Consider the following 15,278-nt stretch of genomic DNA (forward strand, 5'->3'; position numbering starts at 1 on the left):
TTACTTGTCCCAGCTTCTGCCAACCTAGCAGTTCGAAAGCACGTAAAAAATGCAAGTAGAAAAATAGGGACCAGCTTTGGTAGGAAGGTAAAAGCTTTCCATGCGCCTTTGGTGTTTAGTCATGCCGGCCACATGACCACAGAGACGTCTTTGGACAGTGCTGGCTCTTCAGCTTTGAAACGGAGATGAGCACCGCCCCCTAGAGTCAGGAACGACTATCACATATGTGCGAGGGGAACCTTTACCTTTACCTAGTCGGGTAATGAATGTCTGCAAGCAAACCAAGCTCAGAGAGCACAAAATATTCCACAGTTCAATCCTGAGTGACAAATATAATCTTCTACATATGGAAAGTCTGCATATGATATGTCATCTATCACATAGTTAGGTCCCAAGCTTTTAGAACAGACACAGGAAGCAAAGAATACTGACAACAAATCTGTTCTGGACCAACTTCAATCACCAGATACAGAAAAACAGGAAGAGACTGAGGGAACAGTTGTACAGGATTTGGAGATGGAGACGGAGATGGAGAATAAATATATAATATGGAATATTAATGGAATAAATATTCCATCGAAACAAAAGAGAATATAATAATATTTCGTTATTAGGAGCAGGAGAAGAACTGGCAGAGCCAGGAGAAGAATAAAAAGAGGCATTAGTTTAAAGTCATTACATAGCCACAAATGAATTAAGTCCAACCCCCTTGACCACAGTTGATCCTTATCTAATTCTAGCAAGGTGCTAACTCTTAGTTGAGAAGATTTCTGTGCGTAGACTGGCAGCAATAAATCAGCTGAATTGAATCTTCACATGATGGTATAGAATATTTGATGAAAAAGCTAAATGACTTTGGAGGTTTAACGGGTTTCAAAATAAATAAGCAGGAAACAAAAATTCTGGTTAAGAATATGAATATTCAGGATTATGAAATCTTGATAAAGAAGTCAGGTTTTTAAGGTGGAGAAAAAGATCAAATATATTAGAGCGACACTGACAAATGCAAACTCTAAGCTATTTCAAAATAATTTTGTGCCTGTTTGGAATGATATTAAAAAAAACGATCTACCAAGATGGGATTAAATGGCAATTATCTTTTTTGGAAAGAATCTCTGTAATTAAGATGAATGCTTTACCAATTATCTTCTTTTTATTGCAGACATAACCAATATTGATGACTGATATTCCATTTAAACAACGGCAAACAGATTTTTCTAAGTTTATATAGCAATGAGAATAAAAAAAACCCCAAAATTAAAAACAAATTGTTGCAAGTTGCTAAAAAAAAAAAAAAGGTTTGGGTTTACCAGATTTAGAATTATATTCTGAGGCTTCTTGTTTGGTCTGGCTGAAAGATTGGGTGACCATTAAAAATAAAAGGTTAGTAGAACTGGAGGAAACGCCTACTATGGCATGACAAGATTAAAATAAATGCTGATTTTTTGAATTGTTTTGCTAGGTGTGCCATCCTAAGAGTTTGGAATAAATATAAAATAAGGCTTTCTTCTAAGATACTGTATCTCTTTGATTGTCATATCAGGAAGACTTTTTCAGAAAGCAAATGATGGTGAGACTAAAACAGTGGACTGATGGTGAAATAATATCTTTTACCCAACGGGAACCTAATCTCAAGTCAAAAGAAGAATTGAAGTCAGGAGGATGTTTGCCATTGGTTCACTTATTTACAACTTAAAAAAAAAAGATTTAATTTAAACAAGAAGTTATGGGTTTGAATCGGTAAAATTGAAATTTTACTGTGTGCTAATGATTAACATGTTATTGCCAAGGGTTAGGATTAGGGAGGGCTCTGTTCTTGTTTGGAATGAGACTCACCTCTGATCTTTTAGCTGCCTATTATGGGGAGGGACAAAAAGTAAATGGGATCAATGCAAAGAGGGACACAAAAAGTAAAGTTGAATTTTGTACATCATTTAATTTCAGTTGAAATTTATTCTATATGCTTAACACATTTACTCCTTTCTGTCACACAGCTGTGATTGTTTAGAAGCAACTTTTGGACAGTTTCTGTAGGACATAGTAAAAGTTTTAGTTTTACAGAACTACATTGGGTATTCTGGGCACAATTTAGCAAACATTTGGGCAAAGAAAGCCAATTTTTATATTACATGCATACCAGAGGTGGGTTTCAGCAGGTTCTGACCAGTTCTGGAGAACCGGTAGCGGAAATGTTGAGTAGTTCGGAGAACCAATAGTAAAAATTCTGACTGGCCCCGCCCCCTCTATTCTCTGCCTACCAAGTCCCAGCTGATTGGGGGGAAATGGGGATTTTGCAGCAACCTTCCCCTGGATTGGGGAGGGAATGGAGATTTTACATTGCCATGCCCACCAAGCCACGTCCACCAAGCCATGCCATGTCCACCAAGCCACACCCACAGAACCGGTAGTAAAAAATTTGAAATCCACCACTGATGCACACCTATGAATTAAACAATGAGTACAGTTTCTGTGAAAAATAATTTCAGGCAACATTAGATAGTAGGCGTAGTTAATATTTTGAAGTACAGCTGACCATGAACTCACAGAAATTTGCAACCAATGTCCATGCATACAAGGCTCTTCATGATAGAAAACCTGAAAGTGAGATTCAGAACCCTGTCACAACATACATACATACACACACACAGGTTCTCTGCATAACAGTCTTTGCACAGATGTGTTGAAAGCCTACTCCACCTGTCAGTCCTTGAAAGGAAAAGTAAAACTCCATTGATTATAAAGGGACTTAACTTCAATCATTTCTGTAGATTTTTGATTAATGAATATCTACCCTGGTTTTATCCTTTTTTTAAGTACAGAAAACTTCTGCATTTCTAATGATATACATCAAGAGATTAGACATAGTCCAAGGATGAGTCAGTTCCAAACAGTAGAAGCCAGATAGGAAAAGGTTGTAGTTGTAGGTTGGAAGATATCCATTTTGTCCCACACCTTTTTCTTTTGTGTCTTTCATGTAGATAATCTCTCTGTGTGATATGTAACAAGTGTGGTTATAATAGTTATCAAAGTTGTTATAAAGGATAGAAAAATAAAGTAGAAGAGTTAAATATAAAAGCAGAATATACATGTCGATGCAGAAGTCGGTAAAAATAGTACACATTGTTATGTTTGTCTTGTTTTTTACTGTGTTTTTTGTCTTAATAAAAACATTTTTTTAAAAAAATCTCTCTGCCGGTCTTTCAGCAACTTGAATGTCCCTATTAGAGCTATGCATCAAAATTCTGTGAGTAGATTGAATTAAAAGTTATTATTAATCTCTGGATTTCACAGTTGCCCAGGATCATTTGACAGTGAAATGGGCATTATTTAAATTTAATAAATAAATATAAATAAATAAATTTAAGAGCTCCACTTTGTACTAAATAATAAACTCAATGGATTGCAGAATACACATGTGTGCTATTTGCTCCATCAGCTTCATGTTTAATGCTTTATACCCAGCATCATAGTAGAGTAAACCCTCAGCATACTGGTTCCACCAATCCTGATATTCTATAACAACTGTAATTATGAATTGATACATTTTTATGTATCAATTTAGCAGTGTTCCAATATCTCAGGGGCTGCCACAAAGAAGAGGGAGTCAAACTATTGTCCAAAGCACCTGAGGGTAGAAAAAGAAGCAATGGGTGGAAACGAATCAAGGAGAGAAGCAACTTAGAACTAAGGAGAAATTTCCTGACAGTTAGAACACTTAATCAGTGGAACAACTTGCCTCCAGAAGTTGTGAATGCTCCAACACTGGAAGTTTTTAAGAAGTTGTTGGATAACCATTTGTCTGAAGTGGTGTAGGGTTTCCTGCCTAAGCATGGGATTGGACTAGAAGACCTCCAAGGTCCCTTCCAACTATGTTATTCTATTCTATTTAATTCTACCAGCCTCCTATACCATTTCCTCTTACTACCCAGATGAAGACAACAGTTGCAGGGAAAACGTAGCATTTTTACAACTGCATCTTCTTTCTCCCCAAAATGCAAGAGAGTTGGCAGCTACATTTCACCAAATAGCAAAGGCTACTACAAGGACTGTACCATTAAAAGTTGGCAGAAACCACTGTTCATAGTGATTGATGACTTGATCACATACTTTACAATAATCCAAAGAGGAGAAGTTAAGACTAGTCAATAGTGACTTTTTCAGGACCTTCCTTACGAATGTAAGGATTTGAACTTGTTTTACCAAATACTATCTCACTTCTTGGAAAAATTAATGTTAAAAAAAGCAGGAGACTACTTGTTTTTTTAAAGGCAGTTCTGTGTCAAACACTTTCCACTTTACTTCCAAAAATATCTTGTCCACTTTTGGGTCCCTGCAGTGGATATTTTATTATTCCACCACAAATAAACTGTAAAAGAAGCATGGCCATGTCAACCTATTTTGTCTCAAAGTGAAGGAAGTTAAAATTATGGAGAGGAAGAAGCAGGGGCGAAATGCTCCCGGTTCGGACCGGATTGGGCGATCCAGTAGCAATGGTGGCGGGTGGTTCGAAGAATCAGTAGCAAAAATCCTCCCACCCACCCACCCATGCCCACCCAATTGCCCGGTCACCCGCTTGCCACTTCTTTTAAAAAATGCTTTTAAAAGGTAAAAAAATAGGCTCTGACGATCCCAATTGAGCTGCCTGATCGTCAGAGCCTTTTGTTTTACTTTTAAAAGCATTTTTTTACAACCTATTTGGCTGATGCTTTAAATGCTTTTAAAAGTTAAAAAAAAAGATTGTGCACTACAGCTAATCGTACACAACCTCCGTGCGCTGTTCCAATTATGCCGTGCCTCCTTTTGGCATGCATTGCGCATGCGCGCACCTCACATTTGGTGCATGGTGCACACTGCACATGTGTGCATGCATGCGCAACCAGTGAATCGGTAGTAAACCGGTTCAGATTTCACCACTGGGAAGAAGGTATGGTTCTGTGGGGTTACACTTTTCTTTTTGGTTTTAAAGCAGAAGCGTTGTAGTTCTTAATATTTCACAGCAAACATATTGAGCCTACAATAAAATGTTTCTCCTGATGAGGGTGCCAGCTAATCAGCCAAATATTTAATTCAATGAAGGCAGGCAAAAGAAAGAGAGAGAGAGAGAGATGTACAAACACAAATAAATATAAAATTCTATAGCCATATAGAATCCTCACCCTTTGGGACTGTTTGACTGTTTTTCTTGTCCCACCAAACATTTATTGCAGCATATAGCCAAATCTGGCTGATCTGAAAACAACAATAACAACAGTGAAATTGAATTTAGTTGATTAGTACTAGGATGAATGTCTAGGAAATCCCAGATCTGTAACAACACTGTCAAATTATTCGCTAAGGCAGCATTACTATTACTATTAGTCTCCTCATCATTCCTATCACCCATCTCCTCCCACTTATGACTGCATGACTGTAACTTTGTTGCTTGTATCCTTATGATTTATATTGATTGTTTCCTGATTGCTTATTTGTACCCTATGACTATCATTAAGTGTTGTACCTTATGATTCTTGATGAATGTATCTTGTCCTTTTATATACACTGAGAGCATATGCACCAAAGACAAATTCCTTGTGTGTTCAATCACACTTGGACAACAAAGAATTCTATTTCTATCTATTCTAGATTGGGAAGCTACCTCAGAAGTAAAGGTAAAGGTAATAGTTCCCCTCGCACATATGCTGGAACATGTTGGAAACCCATATCTTCACCTTACATCAGTGGTGGGTTTCAGCAGCTTCTGACCAGTTCTGGAGAATCAGTAGCGGAAATTTTGAGTAGTTTGGAGAACCGGTAGTAAAAATTCTGACTGGCACCCCCATCTATTCTCTGCCTCCCAAGTCCCAGCTGATCGGTAGGAAATGGGGATTTTTCAGTAACCTTCCCCTGGAGTGGGGAGAGAATGGAGATTTTACAGTATCTTTCCCCTGGAGTGGGGTGGGAATGGAGATTTTACAGTATCCTTCAGTGGTGGGTTCCTCCCGGTTCCGCTGAGCCGATAGCGGTGACGATATGACGTCACCGAACCGGTTCTTCCCCCCCCACCCCCACCCCCACCCCCGTATTATTCTTACCTTTTATTTGGCCCCACCCCCAATCTATTGCTGCCTCCTGAGTCCCAGCTGATGGGCTATAAGGAAAAACTGTATAAACTCTTGCCGTAAGGCGTCAAAGGGCCGCCCTACAGCTGATCAGTGGTAAAAGGCAGTTTGGTGGTAGAACGGTGCCTCCAAAAAACAAATGAGTAGACCGGTGCCTGCAAAAATAAATGGGTAGACCAGTGCCTGCAAAAATACATGAATAGACCAGTGCCTGCAAAAATACATGAGTAGACCAGTGCCTGAAAAAATAAATGGGTAGACCAGTGCCTGCAAAAATAATTGGGTAGACCGGTACAGCTCTGCAAGCAGTTAAAAGCCTGGTAGCCCAGTACCTCTGCTAAATCCTAAAGAATTGTCACATGACAATCAAGCCACGCCCACAGAACCAGTAGTAAAAAAATTTAGAACCCACTCCTGGTATCCTTCCCCTGCCATGCCCACAACCACGCCCAGAACCAGTAGTAAAATAAATTGAAACCCACCACTGCCCTACATGAAGGTGGCTTGGAGGGCTACTCTTCTGATTTTATTTTCTTTCTGCCACCATTATGGATAAAGGTTATATTTTTCATATATTTTTTATGATCTCGGTTTTTTCACTGTGCATTTTAAATACAGTAGCAGTATACACACACACACACACTATAAATTTAATATACTTATAGACTGCTTTTCATTATTATAACCTGGTAGTACATATATAATTTAGGTAATATATAAATTAGTAATAAAGGTAAAGGTTCCACCGCACAAACATGCTAGTCGTTTCCAGCTCTAATTGGGCAGTGCTCATTTCCATTTCAAAGCCGAAGAGCCAGCACTGTCCGAAGACATCTCTGTGATCATGTGGCTGGCATGACTAAATACCAAAGGCGCACGGAATGCTGTTACCTTCCCACCAAAGTGGTCCCTATTTTTCTACTTGCATTTTTTACGTGCTTTCGAACTGCTAAGTTGGCAGAAGCTGGGACAAGTAACAGGAGCTCACTCCATTACATGGCACTAGGGATTTGAACCGCTGAACTGCCGACCTTCTGATTGACAAACTCAGCATCTTAGCCACTGAGCCACCGTGTCCCTTGGAAAATTAGTAGTAGTACATATATAATTTACATAATTATATAAACATAATTAATATTTTCAGATCCATATTTTCCCTCTGAGTACATATTATAATAAAACCACGGAGAGATTAAATAAGCCTCTTTGTAATGAACCGATTAGGTGATATCCATTATTCACAAATGTCCACTAAATGCAGAAGTATATAATTAGAACAATGTATGGCATTTGCATGACAATGTCATTGTACAAAGGATGTAAATCCCCATGGAAATTTGGGCCACTGGGTGCAAAGTTCTTATCTTGAGGTCTAGAAAATACAATTTTCCACATATTCTCAGAGTCGTAGACTAATAGGATGTATCTGCAGCCACATGAGAACAAGTGGTTGCAGTGCATCTTTCACCCATGGAAATCTGTCCATAGAACCTAGTCTTCAAGTAACAGAAAAGTTATGTGAATTAAACACTAGCAGTTGAAGAACATTCTTCATGCTGTTTTAATAATTGCTTTATTAACTCTAGTACTATGATCTCTTGTACAGAGAATAGAAAAGCCATGTGCCCCATAGAACCTCCCACCCCCTGAATTTATAGTCCTTGGACCAAGCCACCAAATTCCAGTGACAAAATATTTTAACACATCCATTTTATCTCTTTAAGCTGTCTCCCCAAGTCCATAGACTAAAAAATGGGCTACAACAATTAACTCTGCAACCACATTTATAGCGTTTATTTTATTTATTTATTTATTTATTTATTTATTTATTTATTTATTTTTATTTGTCAAGCATGTATAAGATAACAGGTAAGTATAAACGTGATTATGAGTACAGGAAATAGATACAAATAAATGGGGACATTAGGACAGGGACGGTAAGTAGATTGGTGCGCTTATGCACGCCCCTTACAGACCTCTTAGGAATTGGGTGTGGTCAACAGTAGACAGTTTAAGGTTAAAGTTGTTGGGGTTTGAGGATGTAACAACAGAGTCTGGTAGTGCATTCCAGGCGTTGACCACTCTGTTGCTGAAGTTGTATTTTCTGCAATCGAGTTTGGAGCGGTTTACCTTAAGTTTGTATCTATTGTGTGCCCATGTACTGTTGCAGTTGAAGCTGAAGTAGTCATTGACAGATAGGACGTTGTAACAAATAATTTTATGTACTACACTTAGGTCAGACCAAAGGTGGCATAGTTCTAAGTTGTCTAAGCCCAAAATTTGAAGCCTGGTGGCATAAGGTATTCTGTTGTGAACAGAGGAGTGGAGGACTCTTCTTGTGAAATATCTCTGGACTCTTTGTTGTTTACACTTTGTAAAAATCACTTTGCTGTTTACAAACAACAAACAGTCTATAGGATTCAAACTGCACAACTCTGGCTAGTATTATTTACAAGATAGGACAAGATCTTACAACATACCAATATTCACATTTTTTTCTTCCTGTTCAATGACAAGCTTTCTCTGAAATTACTAGTATATTGTAAAGATATTGTTTAAAGCACATGTACTCAGGCCACTTCATTCTTGAAATGTAGTGTATAGGTAAGGCCAGAACTGTTGCCTGCATGTGATAAAATCCAAAGATCGTTAAGATCAATAGGCTTGAAATCTGTATTTGACATTATTTTGAACATTTACGCCCTTCCTGTCTGTCAGAGGATGTATACCACAAGGCTTTTGTTATGCAATTCTTTTGTCTCTTTTGCAGGGTGTCTGAGTTCTTACTTTCCTCCTGTTTTCCAACCATCTTCTCCTATCTTATTTTCTTTCCACTGGAAAAAAAATAATCTAAATGGGGACAGTCGATAGGTGAAGGATGTCTTTTCACCAATAGCTTTTCCATCTGAAAAGACAGAGCTAATCATAGTGGCTAGTGGTTGCATGAAAAGCAATGCAGGATAATAAAATGACAAATACATTTATGGGGAATGGCTATAACATAGAGCGAGAGCAAATTATTTCCATATAGAATAAAGATGAAAAAAGTTCCTGCTATCAGGGATTCAATGAGTTCTGTTATATTACCAGTGTAGGATCATTTTTTGCCCCATTGTGGTGGGCTGTGGGTATTTAAGAGGGAAAAAGCTTTATTTACTGGGACAAAGTAAAAAAATAATAGTAAAAAAAAATTCCATCCATATGTATAATGTGGTCCCATCTACACTATCATGTTTCCCCAAAAATAAGACCTGTGTTATATTTTTGAACCCCGAAATAAGCGCTTGGTCTTATTTTCAGGAAGGTCTTATTATTTTGGGGCGAGTGGAGCAAGACCGGGCTCCTCTTGCCATCTTCCCTGATTTCCAGCTTTGTCTCCCTAACCCTAACCAGAGGAAATGGTGGGGACCGGCTGTGCATGTGTTTAAATATTTTCAGGGAGGGCTTATTTGGAGGCGTGCACATGTGCGGGAAGGGCATGTGCGAGCAAAGAACATGCGCGGAAAGCCGAGCATGCATGGAAGGTGCACACACGCTCACATTTGTGAACCAGTAGGGAAGATAGGGAAGGTACGTGGTGGCTCAATCGCTAAGAGGCTGAGCTTGTTGATCGAAAGATCGGCAGTTCAGTGGTTCGAATCCCTAATGCCGCATAATGGAGTGAGCTCCCGTTACTTGCCCCAGCTTCTGCCAACCTAGCAGTTCGAAAGCACGTAAAAAATGCAAGTAGAAAAATAGGGACCACCTTTGGTGGGAAGGTAACAGCGTTCCGTGTGACTTTGGTGCTTAGTCATGCTGGCCACACGACCACAGAGACGTCTTCGAACAGTGCTGGTTCTTCGGCTTTGAAACAGAGATGAGCACCGCCCCCTAGAGTCGGGAACAGCTAGCACATATGTGCGAAGGGAACCTTTACCTTTACCTTTTTTTTAGGGAAGGTAAGTGAATCCCGCCTCTGATTTACTGTGGGTGTGAGGTTTTGCTATGAGAAATCTTTTAAAATCTCAAAATAAGAACCAGTTTTAATTAGAAAAGGCAATTGTTTGTGTGTACAAGGTACTTCTTATTTCTGGAGATGTTACAGCCACTAACCTCTACTTTCACCAGTCCTTTCTTTTTAAACTGCACAGTGTATTTTCAAGCTCTTGCTACACACTGTGTGGATGCCAGATCACAATATGCAAAGCATGGATTGTGCGGATTAGTTTTTCCTTGAGATGCTGGATAAAACCACTGAATGCTCAAAATAGGAAGTTCCAGGCAAAGGACAGAGAAAATGTTCCTCTGGTAAAAGAGCATTGTCGAGCAGGCAAGTAAGTGCAGAGTTTTCTCAACAATGGTAAGTGAAGGATCTTATCTTTATTAATTTCACCATAGCAGATTTTAAAAAGGAGAGAAAGTAAAAGGAGAGGAGTTTGACTGCTTGGCAAATTGTTCACGAGTAGCTGGCACCTAAATTCCTTCAATTCAACCAACAGCTACATACTTTGAGCTGTTTCTTAATCTCACGGTTTTTTTGAACTTTGAAGCAAGTTGTGGAGAACTTCTCTCTTTGTATGTTAAATAATAGGACAACGACTAGGTTGCGTTCAGCTTTAAGTGACGGCAGCAATAGACAGAACTGGGAACAAAATGGTGGAAAGATCAGTGTTTGGATTGATATTAGAGGTGTCAATATTAAAATCCCTGGCTGCATTTAGTTAATTAGATTTTTCAGTCTAATCTATTTTAGATCACTGCTGACAAGATAAAATAGCAAACTATCATTCAAGTTGCTTGAGGTTCTTGGAGGAAAAGTGAATTTAAATGTAACATTTTTTAAATTAGCAAAATTGTCAGAGCTGATGAAGTCAGTTACGGACTTTGTGAAATTGGTAGTTAGAAACAGCTATAAGAGGCAAAAACCACTGAAATACACTGCTCAAAAAAATAAAAGGAACACAAGCAGAAGACATCCGAGATCTGAATGAATGAAACAGCCTTATTAAATACTTTGTTCGTTACATACAGTAGTTTTGTGTTCCCTTTAGTTGTTTGAGCAGTGTATAAACTACTGTATGTAAAGAACAAAGTATTTAATAAGGCTATTTCATTCATTCAGATCTCGGATGTCTTCTGCTTGTGTTCCCCTTATTTTTTTGAGCAGTATATATTAAAATTATATCTGTACATCAATCTCTATGCAACTTTCACACGGGATGTCTGTCAGATGTTAGGGAGTTGCAAACAGAATGGTTTCTCTCTGCATTATGAGACCAAAATATGACTTTATCTTTTATATAAGATAAATGTTCTTTTTGGTACCTTGTTATTGTATGTTATAGTCTTTCTTATACTCACATGCACTGGAATTAAGGACAGAAGGAAGAAATCAAAATGGGGAAAGTGATGATAGTAGGGAAAAAAATATTCTACTATCAAAGTGATAGCATAATTCTATACATGTTTACTAAGTATGTCTCATGGATTTCAGAGCAACTAATTTCCATATAAGTGGTCATGAAATTACAACTTTAATCAATGTATAGCCCTGTTTAGAACATTTTTAAAAATGAAGTAAATGTATTGCTCTTTAATGTAAATTATCAAAACTTTAAATGTGTGTGGGGGGGGGGGAAGGGAGGGAGGGAGGTCTATAAAGCTAAGAAAAGCTGAAGTAAGATCATAAACATAGTCCCAGTTTTGCGGTTTTACTTAGCGACCTCTTTCTTTAACAACTGACTTGCTGTCCCAGTTGTGGACATATAACAAGGACTACTTGTAGATAGGTAGACTTTAAACAAGCCATTTCAGTCCATCCCAATCTAGGAATTCTAAGAACTGTAGTCCCAGCATCAAAGAGCCCCAGAATGGGGAAAGTGCTTCTCTTGATGTTTATCCAATCTGCCTCTGTCTTGAGCACGAGTTCAATTCCTGGAGTAACTAGGAGCAACTGAACTGATTTAAGACAATTGAATGCATCTATCAAGGATCTTATTCTTTTCTTTTTTTTTTCTTCCTTTGAAAAATTCCAAACTGCATTCTCAGAATATTTCAGCTTTTTTTTACACCTTGGGGATGCTGTTTTATATTCCTGTGCCCAGTTTAGAGATGTTTTTGAACCTCTAGTAGAATTGTTAACATTTAGACAAAATAAAGAAGCAAAATAGAATGTATATTCTGAAGAATATAGTTGATTACATTTGCATTGGGTGTGGACTAAAAAACCCATTTTCATGCATTTGTATATGTATCTGGGAGAGGAAGGGAGGGGAGGAAAGAGGAGAGGAGAGCGTTGACCAATAGTTTGTGGTATACAGTAGATCAAGTCACATAGTCAAGTCCTGAATCAGCATAATCTGAACTTCATTGCAAAAGTACATGCAGGGCAGGGGTGGGTTCTAAATTTTTTTACTACCGGTTCTGTGGGTGTGGCTTATTTTGTGGGCATGGCTTGATGGTCATGTGACAATTCTTTAGGATTTAGCAGAGGTACTGGTTTATCAGGCTTTTAACTGCTTGCAGAGCTGTACCGGTCTACTCATTTGTTTTTGGAGGCACCGGTCTACCACCACACTGCCTTTTAACACTGATCAGCTGTAGGGCAGCCCTTTGAAGCCCTGCGGCAAGAGTTTAAACAGTTTTTTCCCTTCTAGACGATCAGCTGGGACTCGGGAGGCAGCAATAGATTGGGGGTGGGGCCAAGTAAAAGGTAAGAATAACGGGGGGGGCGGGAGGGCCCAGTCCTGAACAAAGAGAACCAGTTCGGTGATGTCATATCATCACCGCTACCAGCTCGGCCGAACCGGGAGAAACCCACCACTGATGCAGGGCCTTGCTCATAACTAAAAATAGATATTATAAGGAAATGAACAAACAAACAATGATCTGATTTTGTTTTCACCAAAGTTTCAAATGTGAGTGACAAATGGCAGGAGAGTGAACTTAGGGATGGATGGACTGAACTTAAGGATCAGATCTGTTCCTGGACCTTTGCCAATTCCAAAGCTCTCTTGTTCTTCAGAAAAGCCGCATCGGTGGATGGCAGAGGTTCCTTTCTGGGAAAGTTGGGTTAGAAGTTACTCTCTACGATATTATGGAGGGAAGTTGCTCAGCTGACCCTGTATTTTTCGCCCTTAGGAAAAGTATTAGTACCTTAGGAAAAATATGCCCAAAGTATTGGGTAGATCATCTTAGCTGTCAGTACTGCTTCTACTGGTATCGTATGTGGTTTTTTTTTAATTTAATTTATATGCCGCCCTTCTCCGGAGACTCAGGGCGGCTTACAATGCGTGTTGGCTTTTATAGAACCAGTTTTCTAGCTTGGTGCATTCCCTAAATTGTAATAGTGACAGATTATCTACCTATTCATAAGGGAAAGAAAAGGAGAAGATTCCATGCCATTTGTGATTAATGTGAAGCCTGATACTGTTTACTTCTAGACAGTTGTACAGTTTGGACTCAATAGGAGAAAGAAAGGAAATGACTAGTGGTGAAAGTGATATGAAGAAGACAGGAGCATTCACAGACAGATCAGACAAAACCAGGGGTGAAATCCGCACGGTTCTATCCGGCTCGCCGAACTGGTAGCACCGGCAGCAGGAGGCTCCGCCCACCCACCGGGATGTCATTATGTCCCTTTTTTTACCTTCTGTGCATGCTCCCACGTGCTCCCATTCCTGAACTGGTAGCAAAGGTAAGTGGATTTCACCACTGGACAAAACTATCTTGTCCACCATACTCCTGCAACATTGTGAAACATGAACGACATCTGCAATGCTCAAACAAAACATTATACAATAGGATGTCAGATGTAAATGCCTTATTCTCTAATGTGTAAATAGTATATGAATGGGGTATCAGGGGTTAACTTATTCTTCACTTCTTAATGTATTCATAATTCACCACTCCCACTTATAGCTCCACCCATTGTATATATAAGGAGCCACCTACACCCTTTTCCTTGCTTCTATCTGTGAATATTCAGTGAATATAGAATGCCTATTGTAAATAAAAGGAAGTATATTTAAACCTTTAACTCTCACTAATATTATTGAGTCTGATCCTGAAAATATTGCAACAAGCTGGTAGCAGAGGATGGTTAATTGACTCAATAAAAACTTAAAAATGTCTAAGAAAGATAGGCCCAACACCAGGGCCTACAGCAAAGAAATGGAAACAGAACAAGAAATAATCAACGAATCCACAAACGCAATTTCGAGAGAATCCGAAGAATACACCACTGAAGACGAAGAAATAATAGACGAAAATGATGACCAGGAGGAAATCGAAATAGAGAATAACGAACTCAGGTCAGAGATATTAAAACTATTAAAAAGCCAGAGGAATGATGAAAGCCTCATCGCGAACCTCCAAGAAATGCTGAAGAACAGCGGAGCAGCGAGAGAGAAAAACATCACTAATGAGAAGTCTAAAGACCCAAAAATAGTGAGTGATATGACTGCAGAGAAAGTCATTACGAACAAGAAAAACAGTGATCCCGCGCGAAATTTTGAATGGCAGCCATCTTGGTTTCAACAGGCCTCCAAGGTGAGCGAAGCAGAGCCAATCAAAATGCTCAATTCAAAATTTCTGGCGCGAAAAACGTTATCAGACAACGAAAATGAAAAAGAAGATTCGAACTCCTCAGAAGAATCAGAATCAGAAAGTGAAGATGACTCAACAAAATCCCAAATAAAATCAGCAATGAAAACACTTTTTGCTGCATTTGGGCCAAAACTAAAAATTACCAAAGAGCCACCGAAGAAGCGAGCGAGCAAGCCGATACCCCAAGACCTGCCCGCTCCCATCCTGACTTCGAAAGCGACGACGCCCGAACCCAGAGAGCCTTGTCGATTCCGCCCTACACCACAGACCGAAGCAAGTGCCAACGCTCCCAAAAGAAAAAGGAGAGCAGCCGCCGTCGTCAGAACTCCCAAGGTTGAACCAGAGACCGACTCGTCTGAAGCAGAGCAGAGCGAGCGAGCCGCAATGGAGAGAACCTTCCACGACGACTCCAAAGAAGAAATGGACAACGCGCATGCGCGAAACTACGCAGACGGTCCGGGAAGACATGAACTGGCGAGAGAACCACGCAGACTCGTTGCGAGCATCCCCATGCCGTTTTGCAATTTTCTACACTTGCGAGACCACGGACTGCCCCAGGTCGTAAGTAATGGACAAAATAATGTCGGAAATTTA

The sequence above is a fragment of the Pituophis catenifer genome, unplaced genomic scaffold, assembly GCF_029215685.1.
Source record: "Pituophis catenifer annectens isolate HBS135680 unplaced genomic scaffold, rPitCat1.0.hap2 SCAF_2, whole genome shotgun sequence".
In the NCBI taxonomy this organism is placed as follows: Eukaryota; Metazoa; Chordata; class Lepidosauria; order Squamata; family Colubridae; genus Pituophis; species Pituophis catenifer.